A 16,231-nucleotide genomic window follows, 5' to 3' on the forward strand; every position below is an offset into this window, starting at 1 on the left:
GTCTCCTGAGCCTGCCAAAAGGAGAGAAACTGTAAAAGGGTAGTTGGCCTTCGCCTAATTGAAGGAAGGCCTCTAGTTGACGTCGGTGACCTCGTCGGTGGAGGAAGCCAAAAGTGGAGTAGGTCAAGACTGACCGAACCACTCTAAATCTCTGGTTTGCGTTTATTTTGAGCACTTTATCATTACTGCAAACCTCCTTCATAACTACTGCATTCTGCACTTTTACGAACAAGTTCTAAGTGCTGTTCTTTCCGAATCTGCATTCAGACGTAAATCAGTGTTTTCGTACATTATAGTTTATGTTTACGTTTTGATTCTGCAAAACTGTCTTCTACGCCTTCACGAACAAGTTTTTAAGTGCTGATCTGTCCGAATCTGCTTTTAGATGTAAACCAGCGTTTTCGTACGATATTTACATTGCAGTTTACGTCTACGCCTTGATTCAGCAAAACTGTCTTCTGCGCTTTTACGAACGAGTTTCTAAAGTTCAGATCCCTTTGAAACTGCATCTAGACGTAATATTGCGTTTAGACGTAAAACTACTCAAACTGTGTAAAGACGTTTTAGACGTAAACTGAGTTTAGACGTAAATCTGCGTTTAGACGTAAGACTGCGTTTAGACGTAAATCTGCGTTTAGACGTAAAACTGCGTTTAGACGTAAATCTACGTTTAGACGTAAAACTGCGTTTAGACGTAAATCTGCGTTTAGACGTAAAACTACGTTTAGACGTAAATCTGAGTTTAGATGTAAATCTGCGTTTAGACGCAAACTGCGCTTAGACGCAAAACTGCGCTTAGACGCAAACTGTGTTTAGACGCAAACTGCGCTTAGACGCAAAACTGCGCTTAGACGCAAACTGTGTTTAGACGCAAACTGCGCTTAGACGCAATCTGCGCTTAGACGTAAACTGCACTTAGATACAAACTGTGAATCAGCTTTTGCATCATAATAGTTTCTATCGAACGAACGCAGCTTTCGGTTTTAATCGCTGTAAAATTTCCGCTGCACTAATTCACCCCCCCCCTCTTAGTGCTCTCGATCCTAACAATTGGTATCAGAGCGAGGTTAACTCTCTAATGGATTAAAACCCAAAGAGAAATGGCATACGCCGGAAACCAAGAGGGGCATTCTATTACGCGTCCACCCATGTTCAGTGGGACGGACTACACCTACTAGAAGACCGGAATGAGGATCTTTCTTATTTCTATGGATTTTGAACTGTGGAATCTTGTCGAAAACGGATTTTCGAAGTCTTCTCTTCCAATGATCGATTGGAATGATTTGGAGAAGAAGGCTTTCGCTCTTAATGCAAAGGCTATGAATGCCTTATTTTGTGCACTTGATAAAAACGAGTTTAACCGTGTTTCAACTTGTGAAACTGCATTTGATATTTGGCACACACTCGAAGTGACCCATGAGGGCACAAGTAGAGTAAAAGAGTCAAAAATCAATTTGTTGTTACATTCTTTTGAACTTTTCCGCATGAAACCGAGTGAAACCATTGGCGACATATTTACCCGTTTCACGGATGTCGTCAACGGTCTAAAAGGACTCGGAAAGAGCTTTTCGGATTTTGAGCTTGTTAACAAAATACTAAGATCCCTTCCTAAGAGTTGGGATCCTAAAGTCACTGCTATTCAAGAGGCAAAAGATTTGCGGTTATGAATGAGGATGCTTGGCTATGGCATAGAAGATTAGGTCATGCTAGCATGAAACTAATCACTCAAGTATCATCTAGAGAACTTGTAAGAGGAATTCCTCATATCAAGATCATCAAAGATAATGTATGCGATGCTTGCCAATTAGGTAAACAAATTAAAGGTAGTTTCAAAGCTAAGAATCAAATAAGCACCTCTAGGCCCTTACAATTGATCCATATGGACTTGTTCGGACCAATCTCTACATCGAGTCTAGGAGGTAGCAAATACGCATTTGTCATTGTTGATGACTATAGCAGATATACATGGACCTACTTCTTAAAACAGAAAAATGAATGCTTTAGATATTTTACCAAGTTTTGTAAACTTGTTCAAAATGAGAAGGGATCTATGATTTCGTCAATTAGAAGTGATCATGGTGGAGAATTTCAAAACCATAATTTCCAAGAATTCTATGAACTCAATGGATACAACCATAATTTCTCTACTCCAAGAAATCCTCAACAAAATGGGGTAGTAGAAAGAAAAAATCGAAATCTACAAGAAATGGCAAGAACCATGTTAAATGAACATAGCCTACCCAAATATTTTTGGGCCGAAGCTGTAAACACTGCATGCTATATTTTGAATAGAGTTCTAGTAAGACCCTTACTCACCAAAACTCCTTATGAGTTATGGAATAACAAAAAACCAAATGTCTCATATTTTAAAGTCTTTGGGTGTAAGTGTTTTATCTTGAATGAAAAGGATAACTTAGGAAAATTCGATACTAAATCTGATGAAGGAATCTTTCTTGGTTATTCTTCGGTTTCTAAAGCTTTTCGTATTTTCAATAAAAGAACTTTAATTATTGAAGAATCCATCCATGTTGTTTTCAATGAGATTTCCGAAATTAAGAAAAATGATCTTGATGATGATGTTAACTTTGATTCTTTGAATTTAAACGAAACCCCGTCTCCAACTAGCAACTTGGATGCATCCACTTCCTTACCCAAGGATTGGAAGTATGTAGATGCTCATCCTAAGGAGCTAATCTTAGGAGACACGTCAAAGGGGGTTCAAACACGATCTTCTCTTAAAAACTTTTTGTGCAAACGCCGCCTTTCTCTCCCAAATTGAACCCAAATGCGTTGACGAAGCCATGAAAGATGATTCATGGATTATCGCAATGCAAGATGAATTGAATCAATTTGAGAGAAATGAGGTGTGGACGCTTGTTCCTAGGCCAAATGACCATTTAGTTATTGGTACTAAATGGGTCTTTAGAAACAAGCAAGATGAAAATGGTATCGTGGTTAGAAACAAGGCTAGATTAGTGGCCAAAGGTTTCAACCAAGAAGAAGGTATCGATTACGAAGAAATCTTCGCACCTGTGGCTCGATTGGAAGCCATAAGGATGCTCCTTGCCTATGCTAGTTGTAATAATTTTAAGTTATTTCAAATGGATGTTAAAAGCGCTTTTCTAAATGGCTTTATTTCCGAAGAAGTCTATGTTGAACAACCTCCTGGATTTGAAAATAATAGTCTCCCTAATCATGTGTTTAGATTAACTAAAGCTCTCTATGGTTTAAAACAAGCTCCAAGGGCTTGGTATGAGAGACTTAGTTCTTTTCTCATTGAAAATAATTTCATAAAAGGCAAGGTTGATACTACATTATTCATCAAGAATTTTGAAAATAATTTTCTCATTGTTCAAATTTATGTTGATGATATTATCTTTGGTTCTACGAATGAATCTCTCTGTGAATCTTTTGCTAAAACTATGAGTCTTGAATTCGAAATGAGTTTAATGGGAGAGTTAACATTCTTCTTAGGTTTACAAATCAAACAACTAAGCAATGGCTTCTTTATTAGTCAAACCAAATATGCCATGAATTTACTCAAGAAGTTTAATATGGAGAACTCAAAAGCCATTAACACTCCTATGAGCACCTCCACTAAATTAGAAATTGATGAAAGTGGAGAAAGCTTTGATCAAAAAACTTATAGGGGTATGATAGGAAGTTTACTTTACCTCACTGCAACAAGACCAGACATCATGTTCAGTGTAGGACTTTGTGCTAGATTTCAATCAAACCCTAAGATATCTCATCTCAAAGCAGTTAAAAGAATACTCAGATACCTTAATGGTACCACAAATCTAGGATTATGGTACCCAAAATCAGAGAATCTTGAGTTAATTGCTTATGCTGATGCGGACTTTGTTGGTTGTAGATTAGATAGAAAAAGCACATCAGGAACATGTCAATTTTTAGGACATGCTCTTGTTTCCTGGTCATCTAAGAAACAAAGCTCGGTTGCTCTATCAACAACCGAAGCTGAATATATTACAGCAAGTGCATTCTGTGCACAAGTTGTATGGATGAAAAACACTTTAGAAGATTACAAAATTAATCTTAAAGATATTCCCATTAAATGTGATAACATGAGTGCAATATGCTTAACCAAGAATCCTATACAACACTCAAGAACAAAACATATTGATATCAGACATCACTTTATACGAGATCATGTTGCGAATCATGATATAATCATAGAGTTCATTGATACTAAACATCAACTAGCTGATATCTTTACAAAACCTCTAAGTGAAGAACAATTTGATTTCATTCGAAGAGAATTAGGAATGTTGATGTGTCCGAATAGATAAATCTGTTAAAATTATTTTTTGAATGCTATACACCAGATTTTCTCGTACACTTTCATGAAAAATAAGTTTCTGAAATAGATTTGATGAAGTGATTCATGTGTATGTATTCCATCCTGCAAAATCTTTACATAGACAATGGATTATAACAAAAAGGGGAAGAAGTATTTAAAGCAATCTATGTAAAATTCCTCTATAAGCTTGCTATTATTATTTTCCTGGTATCATAATTACTATGCTTTTTGTTGATGACAAAGGGGGAGATATATGAATAGATATATGAATTGATAAACACTGCCATGATTAGAAATACTATGAGTGATGCTATAAACACACTGCTATGATTATGCCATCCTTGCATCACCAAGAGATATATGAACATGTGCTAAAGTTTGCATTATGCCTTAAGCTGATATCTTATCATGTGAAGAAAATGCAAAACTTGCTAGAATATTTCAAATATGTGCATCATGTAATAGTGCTTCACAGCTTTATATGATAATGTTCAAACTACATGATGAATAGTTACAAACACAATCATACAAACTTGATGATGTATGTCAAGCCTTGACATCATCCTTGAAGAGATACATCATGATGAGTATCATGATGGGATTATTGATGAGTTTAACTGATCTAACTTATCAATACGTCACTTGAATTCTCAGGTCTTGAATTCAAGGTTGACTTATCTCAACTATGGCATATAGACAGGGGGAGTTAAGGATAACTCCATTATCAATTGATTGTCATCATCAAAAAGGGGGAGATTGTTGAATCTCGGATTTTGATGATGAAGTCAATTGTCATTTGTTGTCTAATCTATGTGTTTGAGATAAGTGTGCAGGATTAACTACGATGAAAGTTAGACAAGCAGCAGGAGTTGCGCCGGAGTCAAGTTCATGATCACGTTGGGAGTTCGAGAGTTCGACGGAAGTTCGGACGGTCGTCGGAGGTTCTGCGAGAACAGATCCGAGAAGTCCAGAAGCTTGCCAAGCGAAGCTCGTCGGAACTTGCCAAGTGGATCGTCGCAAAGTCCAGGAGTTTGCCGGAAGTCCGCAGGAGCATCACCGAGGGTTCATCGGATGATCGACGGAAGTTCGCCGGAAACTCGCCGGAAGAAGCGATTGACGCACCGAAGCAAAGCTGCAGAAATTGTCTTAGATCTAATCGTAGTTAGCACGTTGATTAAGTTGGAAAATGGGAGGTGATCCCATTAGCTTAATCTTGGGGCAATTGGGCCCCTGAAAGACTGAAATTGGGCCGAATGGAGCTAACTATTCGGACCCAGATTGCACCAGGAGGTGCAACCACTTAGGCCAGGAGGTGGCACCGCCTGGGCTAAGCCTCCCAGCGAGACTGGGCGGTGCAACCTCTCCAGCGGGGAGGTGGCACCGCCTGAGCTCAGTCTTCGAGCAAGACTGGGCGGTGCAACCTCCCTGACAGAGAGGTGGCACCGCCTGAGCTCAGTCTTCGAGCAAGACTAGGCGGTGCAACCTCCCTGACAGAGAGGTGGCACCGCCTGAGCTCAGTCTTCGAGCAAGACTGGGCGGTGCAACCTCCCTGGCAGAGAGGTGGCACCGCCTGAGCTCGGTCTTCGAGCTTTGCCAGGCGGTGCAACCTCTCCAGTCAGGAGGTGCAACCGCCTGATCCCGGAATTCCGGGATTTGATCGTTTTGAGCTCCAAATTTGAACTGGGTTGGGGCCTATAAATACCCCACCCATTCAGCACTGAAAAGATACAGACCTATACCGAAATCTTGATCTTTTCTGTGATTCTAAGAGCTCAAAAGTGTTGTAAAGCCTTTAAGTCTCCTCCTTCTGTTCTTCAAGTTTTGAGTTGTAAAGTGAGGAGAGAAAGGTCTGTAAAGGTTGTCTCCTGAGCCTGTCAAAAGGAGAGAAACTGTAAAAGGGCAGTTGGCCTTCGCCTAATTGAAGGAAGGCCTCTAATTGACGTCGGTGACCTCGTCGGTGGAGGAAGCCAAAAGTGGAGTAGGTCAAGACTGACCGAACCACTCTAAATCTCTGGTTTGCGTTTATTTTGAGCACTTTATCATTACTGCAAACCTCCTTCATAACTATTGCATTCTGCGCTTTTACGAACAAGTTCTAAGTGCTGTTCTTTCCGAATTTGCATTCAGACGTAAATCGGTGTTTTCGTACATTACAGTTTACGTTTACGTTTTGATTCTGCAAAACTGTCTTCTACGCCTTCACGAACAAGTTTTTAAGTGCTGATCTGTCCGAATCTGCTTTCAGACGTAAACCAGCGTTTTCGTACGATATTTACATTGCAGTTTACGTCTACGCCTTGATTCAGCAAAACTGTCTTCTGCGCTTTTACGAACGAGTTTCTAAAGTTCAGATCCCTTTGAAACTGCGTCTAGACGTAATATTGCGTTTAGACGTAAAATTGCTCAAACTGTGTAAAGACGTTTTAGACGTAAACTGAGTTTAGACGTAAATCTGCGTTTAGACGTAAGACTGCGTTTAGACGTAAATCTGCGTTTAGACGTAAAACTGCGTTTAGACGTAAATCTGCGTTTAGACGTAAAACTGCGTTTAGACGTAAATCTGCGTTTAGACGTAAAATTGCGTTTAGACGTAAATCTGAGTTTAGACGTAAATCTGCATTTAGACGCAAACTGCGCTTAGACGCAAAACTGCGCTTAGACGCAAACTGTGTTTAGACGCAAACTGCGCTTAGACGCAAAACTGCGCTTAGACGCAAACTGTGTTTAGACGCAAACTGCGCTTAGACGCAATCTGCGCTTAGACGCAATCTGCACTTAGATACAAACTGTGAATCAGCTTTTGCATCATAATAGTTTCTATCGAACGAACGCAGCTTTCGGTTTTAATCGCTGTAAAATTTCCGCTGCACTAATTCACCCCCCCCCTCTTAGTGCTCTCGATCCTAACATCATCTTCCCACCTTTCATCGTCGCCAGCGCCCCGTCACTGACCCTCTGCTCCAGATCTGCCAGATCTGCTCTGCTTCCGTGCGTTGGTCCATCGACCAGCTCCTGGCCTTCTCCCTCCAACGCCTCCGCCACCGCTGTCCTCGACTCCGACAACATTATCCTCACTGCTTCTGAGAGGACCTTCTGGGTGCAGGCCTCCCAGCAGCCAGCATCCTGCTCTGCCTTCGTAGAGACAAGCAGCCTTCGGTAACTTTCTACGCTGCTGCCTCGTTGCCAAGATTCCTCACTGGCTGCATAGAAATCTATAGCTTTACACCATCTTGCATAGGTCTTTTCCTTCAATGAAGACCTTACTCTTTCACAGATCTTATTTGCCACCACCTCAGGTGACATTGATCTATACCAACACTTCTTTCTCCTTGATCATATCTTCCATATGTCATCTGTTGAATCTCGGATTTCGATGATGAAATCAATTGATGGGTTAATTGATCTAATCCATATTATTGAGTTAAGTGTGCAGGATTAACTACGATAACCAGAAAACACAAAGCAAGAATACCGTAGTCAAGATCAATGGACGTTTAAGAGTCCGAAGAATCGTCGGAGATGCTGCCGGAACCAACCGAGAAGAAATCGGGAACCTATCGGAATTTTTGGAAGTTCGCCGAAGAGATCGTCGGAGGTTCACGGAGATCACCGAGAAGGATCGGCTACTCGTTAAAGTCATCACAAGATCGGGAGCTTGATGGGAGTCCGTCGGAAGAAGTTCGTCGGAAAGCTCGCCGAAACAAGACTCGACGTTCGCGGTTGAAAGCTTGCTTAGGATGTGTTTTTGTTATGTAGTTCACTTGTAATTAGGATTAGGATTAAGAGATAATCCTATATCCTGGTTAGGGGCCAACTGGGCCCAAGTCAGATATGGTTTGGGCTAAAATTAAGCCAAACCAGTGAAATCGGAGAGCCAGGCGGTGGCACCGCCTGGCTGGGCGGTGACACCTCCTGGGCTGGGCGGTTGCACCTCCCAGCACCCGAACGCTGGGCGGTGACACCGCTTGGCTGGGCGGTGGCACCGCTAGCATCGGGAACCCAAAGAGAATTCAAATTTTGGAGCCCAAAATTTGAATCCTCTTGAGGCATATAAATACCCCTCAAATCTCAGTTGAGATTACAACTTTTGAGAAGCATTTGATTGAGAGAAAAGTCTTAGAAAGTCTTAGCAAGTCTTGTTTTCAATTTGCTAGAGAGTTCTCCTCATTCTTTCTTATTGAAAATTTGTAAGAGGTTGAACTGCTTGTAAAAGGTTGTAAGAGGGGTATTTACCCTTCCATTTCAAGAGATTTGCTAGTGGAAGGTGGGAGCCTCATCGAAGAGGGGCCTCGCAAGTGGATGTAGGTCATTTGACCGAACCACTCTAAAATCGGCATAATCTCTGGTTTGCATTTCATTATTGCTATTTACATTACTGCAAACCTTCTTACATGCTTTAGTTCCTTATTACCTTTGTTGTGCAACTTCAAGAATACGCTTTCAAGTTAAGCCTTTCAAGTTTCGTTCTTATCGTACGAAATATTTTTCTAAAATCGAAGTTTTAATCCGCTGCACTAATTCACCCCCCCCCCCCCCTCTTAGTGCCGCTCCGACCCTAACAAGTGGTATCAGAGCGAGGTTATCTCTCATACTTGGTTTAATACCCAAGAGAGATGGCTTACTCCGGCATGCAAGAGGGTCATTCTATTGCACGACCACCTTTGTTTAATGGGTCGGATTACACATATTGGAAGACTCGCATGAGGATCTTCCTCATTTCTTTGGACTTTGAGCTTTGGTGTATTGTCGAGAATGGGTTTCAAAAATCTTCTCTTCCGATGAGCGAATGGAATGAATCGGAGAAGAAGGTTTTTGCTTTAAATGCAAAGGCTATGAATGCCTTGTTTTGTGCACTAGACAAAAACGAATTTAATCGTGTTTCAATTTGTGATTCAGCTTTTGATATTTGGAGAACTCTTGAGGTCACTCATGAAGGCACTAGCCGAGTGAAAGAGTCCAAAATCAACATCCTTGTGCACTCTTACGAACTTTTCCGAATGAAACCAAGTGAGTCCATCGGAGACATGTACACCCGGTTTACGGATGTCATCAATGGACTCAAAGCTCTTGGTAAAGATTTTACTAACTTTGAACTAGTAACTAAAATCTTAAGATCCCTCCCTAAAAGTTGGGATCCAAAAGTTACGGCCATTCAAGAGGCCAAAGACCTTAAAGCATTCCCTCTTGAAGAACTCATTGGGTCTCTAATGACCTACGAAATGACATGTCAAGCTCATGACGAGCTCGAGAACCCCCTTCCAAAGAACAGGAAGGATATGGCACTCAAATCACAAGAAGACCACTTGAAAGGAACATCAAGTGATGAGGACAGTGACAACGACATTGCACTTTTGACTCAAAAATTTAAAAAATATTTAAGAAAGAACAAATTTAAAAATAATATAAAAAATAAATTTGAACAAAAGAAGGACCAAGTGATTTGCTATGAATGCAAAAAACTGGGCCACTACAAGAACGATTATCCTCAAGCCAAAAAGAGAACATCAAAGAAGAAGGCGCTCAAGGCAACGTGGGATGATTCAAGCGCGTCCGAAGAAGAGGAGTCCAACACCGAGCAAGTTGCTCATTACGCGCTAATGGCTTTAGGAGAAGAGGTATGTGATTTATTTAATGAAGATTTATCTTTTGAAGAACTCTCTATCGCTTTTTATGAATTATTTGATGAATGTAGAACTGTTAGCAAGAAGTTAAGTATCTTAAAGAAAGAGCATGCTTTGCTACAAGATAAGTTTAAGAATCTTCAAACTCCTCTATGCTCTAAGTGTGAGCATTTAGAAGCAATAAAAAATGAAAATTTACTTCTTAAAGAAACCTTAAACAAGTTTAAGGTTGGTAGCAAAGGATTAGATATGATCCTTGCACACAAGGGTAACATCGCAAATAGAAATGGAATTGGATTTGTAAAAGGATTACATCAAAATCCTACCACTTTCATAAAAGGACCTACATTACATGTTTCCTCTTATATGAAATGCAACTTCTGTTGCAAATCCGGACATATTGCCTACAAATGTCCATTTAGGAAAATTAGTTCACAAAAATTAATATGGGTTCCTAAAGGAACTATAAAGGATTCAATAATAAATAACAAAGTTAGTGGGTCAATTTTTGAGGCACCCAAAATCAAATGGGTACCTAAAAATCATCCTCTTTTGTAGACAAACCCACAAGCTAGGAGCAAGAGATGGTATCTCGATAGTGGATGCTCAAGACATATGACTGGAGATCCATCTTATTTCTCTATGCTCACTAGCAAAGAAGAAGGGTACGTCACCTTCGGAGACAACAACAAAGGAAAAATCATTGGCAAGGGAACTATTGGTAACAAATTTAGTTTTTCCATTGATGATGTTTTATTAGTTGATGGATTGAAACACAATCTCTTAAGTATTAGTCAACTATGCGATAAAAGTTATATCATTAGATTTGAATCAAATAAGTGCATTATTGAAAAACCAAATCATAACATGACTATGATTGCTTTAAAACAAAATAATGTCCATACCATCAATCTTGATGAACTAAGTAATGAAATGTGTTTCTCCGCCGTAAATGATGATGCTTGGCTTTGGCATAGGAGATTAGGTCATGCAAGCATGAAAACAATATCTAAAATCTCATCTCAAGAATTAGTACGAGGGATTCCGAATATGAAGTTTATTAAGGATAAGGTATGCGATGCATGTCAACTAGGCAAACAAATAAAAACAAGCTTCAAACCAAAAAATCAAATTAGCACCACTAGACCATTACAATTGATCCATTTGGACTTATTTGAACCAATTGATACAACAAGTCTAGGTGGAAGCAAATATGCTTTTGTGATTGTGGATGACTACTATAGATACACTTGGACCTATTTCTTAGCTCACAAAAGTGATTGCTTCAAGTGTTTCTCTAAATTTTGTAAACTCACTCAAAACGAAAAAGGCTTCATGATTTCATCAATTCGGAGTGATCACGGTGGTGAATTCCAAAACCGTGACTTTCAAAATTTTTGCGAAGTTAATGGGTACAATCATAACTTCTCAACTCCAAGAAATCCTCAACAAAATGAAGTAGTTGAAAGGAAAAATAGAAACCTACCAGAAATGGCAAGAACTATGTTAGATGAACATAGTTTACCCAAATACTTTTGGGCCGAAGCCGTAAATACGGCTTGTTACATCATGAATAGGGTCCTAATAAGACCATCTCTATCAAAAACTCCCTATGAATTATGGAATAACAAAAAACCAAATATTTCTTATTTTAAAGTTTTTGGTTGTAAATGCTTCATTTTAAATGAAAAGGATGCCCTAGGTAAATTTGATGCTAAATCCGATGAAGGCATTTTTCTTGGTTACTCCTCCGTTTCTAAGGCCTTTCGTGTCTTTAACAAAAGGACCTTAGTAATAGAAGAGTCTATTCATGTAGTTTTTAATGAAATTTTTGATTTAAAGAAAAATAATTTTGATGATGATCTTGGTTTTGATAATTTGAATTTAAACGAACCCCCTCCTCAAAATAGCCATTTGAATGCATCTTCTTCCAAAATTTCTTTACCCAAAGAATGGAAGTATGTAGATGCTCATCCAAAGGAGCTAATTATAGAAGATACAACAAAAGGGGTTCAAACTCGTTCTTCTTTCAAGAATTTTTATGCTAACGCCACTTTCCTTTCTCAAATTGAACCTAAATGCATTGACGAAGCCTTAAAAGATGATTTTTGGGTCATTGCAATGCAAGAAGAATTGAACCAATTTGAGAGGAATGAGGTATGGAAGCTTGTTCCTAGACCAAGTGACCACTTAGTCATAGGTACTAAGTGGGTCTTTAGAAACAAGCAAGACGAAAATGGTATCGTGGTTAGAAACAAGGCTAGATTAGTGGCCAAAGGTTTCAACCAAGAAGAAGGTATCGATTACGAAGAAACCTTTGCTCCCGTGGCTCGATTAGAAGCCATAAGGATGCTCCTTGCCTATGCTAGTAGTAATAATTTTAAACTATTTCAAATGGATGTCAAAAGTGCTTTCTTGAATGGTTTTATTTCCGAAGAAGTATATGTCAAACAACCTCCCGGATTTGAAAATTCTCTTCTTCCTAATCATGTATTCAAATTGACTAAAGCTCTCTATGGCTTGGAACAAGCTTCTAGAGCTTGGTATGAAAGGCTTAGTTCCTTTCTTATTTTAAATAATTTTACCAAAGGCAAGGTTGATACTACATTGTTTATTAAACATTTTGAAAATAATTTTCTTATTGTGCAAATTTATGTTGATGATATTATTTTTAGCTCTTCGGATGAATCACTATGTGAATCATTTGCCAAATGTATGAGTCATGAATTTGAAATGAGTTTAATTGGTGAATTAAGTTTCTTTTTAGGATTACAAATCAAACAACTTAGTGATGGTATATTTCTTAACCAATCCAAATATACATTAGAATTGTTAAAACGATTTAACATGGGTAATTCAAAAGCAATAAACACCCCTATGAGTACTGCGACTAAGTTAGATATGGATGAAAATAGTGAAAATTTCGATCAAAAAACATATAGGGGAATGATAGGTAGTCTACTCTACCTCACCGCGACTAGACCAGATATTATGTTTAGTGTAGGACTTTGCGCTAGGTTTCAATCTAATCCTAAATTATCTCATCTAAAGAGTGTTAAAAGAATATTTAGGTATCTTAAAGGAACTCCAAATTTAGGATTGTGGTATCCAAAATCTGAAAAATTCAATCTAATAGCTTATGCAGATGCCGATTTTGGCGGATGCAGGATAGATAGAAAAAGTACATCCGGAACATGCCAATTTTTAGGACATGCACTTGTTTCTTAGACTTCCAAGAAACAAAATTCAGTTGCACTATCTCCGGCGGAAGCCGAATACATTGCTGCAAGTGCATGTTGTGCACAAGTCATTTGGATGAAAAATACATTAGAAGACTATGGAATTCACTTTAAAAACATTCCCATAAAATGTGATAATACTAGTGCCATATGTCTTACTAAAAATCCAATTCAGCACTCTAGAACTAAGCACATCGACGTTAGGCATCATTTCATACGCGATCATGTCCTTAACAATGATGTTGTTCTAGAATTCATTGACACAAAGCATCAATTAGCAGATATATTTACAAAGGCTTTGAACGAAGATCAATTTGAATTCATTAGAAGGGAATTAGGCATGTTAAATTGTCCCTAAAATAAGCTTCACGACAAATGACTCGTCCTTTTCCTTTCTTTTGTGGATTTGATTTCTTCCTTCTTCTTCAATTCAAAATGATCCATTAAAGTATAACTTATGATCTTGAGGGAAGAAGCTAAACAAAAGGGAGGAAGAAAATTTTTTTTTCTTTCCTCCGCGGGATGCCAGCGGTGGCACCGCCAGATCCGGTGGTTGCACCGCCTGGCGCTCGGGCGCCAGGCGGTGACACCGCTCGGTTTGGCGGTGGCACCGACCGAGCGACCCTTATTAACCCGAGGGGTTAGGGCCGGCGGTGACACCGCCCCCAACCCGAAAAAAGGGCTCTCAAAACCCTCTCCCATTCCCTCTAAACCTCATTCTAACTCTTAGAAGCATTGGAGAAGGATTCTTGGTGGTCCAAGCTTTCCATCTCTCAACATAATCTCCATAAGGTAACACTTGAAATCCCTCTTTTTGGTATCCCATTCCCTCTTTTCTTTACTCTTTCCCTTGCTTATTTTTCACAATTTCATCATCATCTTGTCTAGATAATGGCTCCTAAGAGATCAAAAGGAAAAAGGATTGAAGGAGATTCATTTGACCATGATCTTTTTAGATCAAAAAAGGTAGCCCTTAGCTTTCCAAAATTTGAAACATGATGTATCCATAAGGGAAAATACGTCGATCTGGATGAACTAGAGGACTTAGAACCCATTAGGTGGTTTGCACACCTAGAAGCTCTACCTCTACTACAAATAGATGAACCAATCTATCCGCGATTAGTTAGATTGTTCTATGCCAACCTATATGAGGACAACGATAGCCTAAGCACTTACCTTCTAGGAACACCCATTAGAATATTTGACAGCACTATTTGTGAGCTAATTGGCATAACTGAAAAAGATAGGGGATGCTATTTTAAAGATAAATGGGACGTCAACAAAATAGGAGCAACCTATACCGAAGCCGTAGAAACAATTTTTGCAAATCCAAACCTTGACTTCCTACCCAAGAGCTATGAACACTTATTGCCTTTCAACTCTAAAATTCTTCATCACATTATCACAAGCATCATATTCCCCAAACAATTTCATCTTGACGAAATAAGTCAAATAGAGATAGGAACCATGTATTGGATTATGACCGGTCAGCATAATTGTTTTGGGTACTTAATTCGCCAACACATGCATATGGCTAAAGATACTATATTGCCATATAGGAGGTTAATCAATAGATTTCTTCATGCCTATAACATTTGCATTCCACCCGATGAAGAATCTATTCAAAATGATCGATATAACATAATAAATAAAAACCTACTGAAAAGACTTAGGTGCACTTTTAGCAATGGCATATGGGTTAGGCAGCCTAGAAGGACGGATCTAATTCCTCAATCAATAGAACACCCCGAAACACCAATTCTTATGGGAAATGAATCTCCTCCTCCTAGTCCCTTTGGTGCAGCACCTTCAGCTCCTGTTTCCTCCTCTAAAGATCTCATTATGGCGGAACTGTCTCAGATCAAATCTCAGCAAGTACAAATTCAGAATCAACAAGTTGAAATTTTGAAGACACTACGACAAATGAATGAAAAAATAGATATCCTGTATCAGCACTGTGGATTACCTCCTAAGGATTAAATTGATGTATCTTTTTATTCTGTTCTGTTTGCTTTTAACAACAAGTTCAAAGTTTGTCATCGATTGAACGATAACTGATCCTTCCTTTTAGATAACTACTGTTTTGATCTGCATAAATGATGATGTCTTTTGGATAAACTATTTCTGGCAAATTTGAATGATGAACTTTGGTTCCTATTAAATGCTAAACCTTTTTTCTATGATCATCAATTAGCTGGCTTGTCTCTTTTTGTTGATGACAAAGGGGGAGAAGTGATGACTAAGTGATGACTTGCACCATAACAATAGCATGACTTATATGAATTACAAAAACTTGTGTGATATGAATGTCTTATATGCCTTGCAAAATCCTTGAAAATATCGCAAGATTGATTGATCATATTGAAGGCATGCCTTACATTTACATCATGAAATTCATGTTGAAAATCTTTATCTTCTATCGTAGTAAAAATTGTCTCTTATCATGATTTTCATCGAAGTTTTGTATTTACTATTGCTTAATGAGAATGACGATAAGTTCTACGGTTAGAACTTATCGGTTTATGCTTGAATTCTATGGATGGAATTCAAGTGTTTTCATCTTCTCATAATATGGCATATAGATAGGGGGAGTTATGTTTAACTCCGTCATCAATTGATTGTCATCATCAAAAAGGGGGAGATTGTTGAATCTCGGATTTTGATGATGAAATCAATTGATGGGTTAATTGATCTAATTCATATTATTGAGTTAAGTGTGCAGGATTAACTACGATAACCAGAAAACACAAAGCAAGAATACCGGAGTCAAGATCAATGGACGTTTAAGAGTCCGAAGAATCGTCGGAGATGCTGCCGGAACCAACCGAGAAGAAATCAGGAACCTATCGAAATTTTCGGAAGTTCGCCGAAGAGATCGTCGGAGGTTCACGGAGATCACCGAGAAAGATCGGCTACTCGTTAAAGTCATCACAAGATCGAGAGCTTGATGGGAGTCCGTCGGAAGAAGTTCGTCGGAAAGCTCGCCGAAACAAGACTCGACGTTCGCGGTTGAAAGCTTGCTTAGGATGTGTTTTTGTTATGTAGTTCAC

Source organism: Musa acuminata, chromosome BXJ3-6 (assembly GCF_036884655.1).
Source record: "Musa acuminata AAA Group cultivar baxijiao chromosome BXJ3-6, Cavendish_Baxijiao_AAA, whole genome shotgun sequence".
NCBI lineage: Eukaryota > Viridiplantae > Streptophyta > Magnoliopsida > Zingiberales > Musaceae > Musa > Musa acuminata.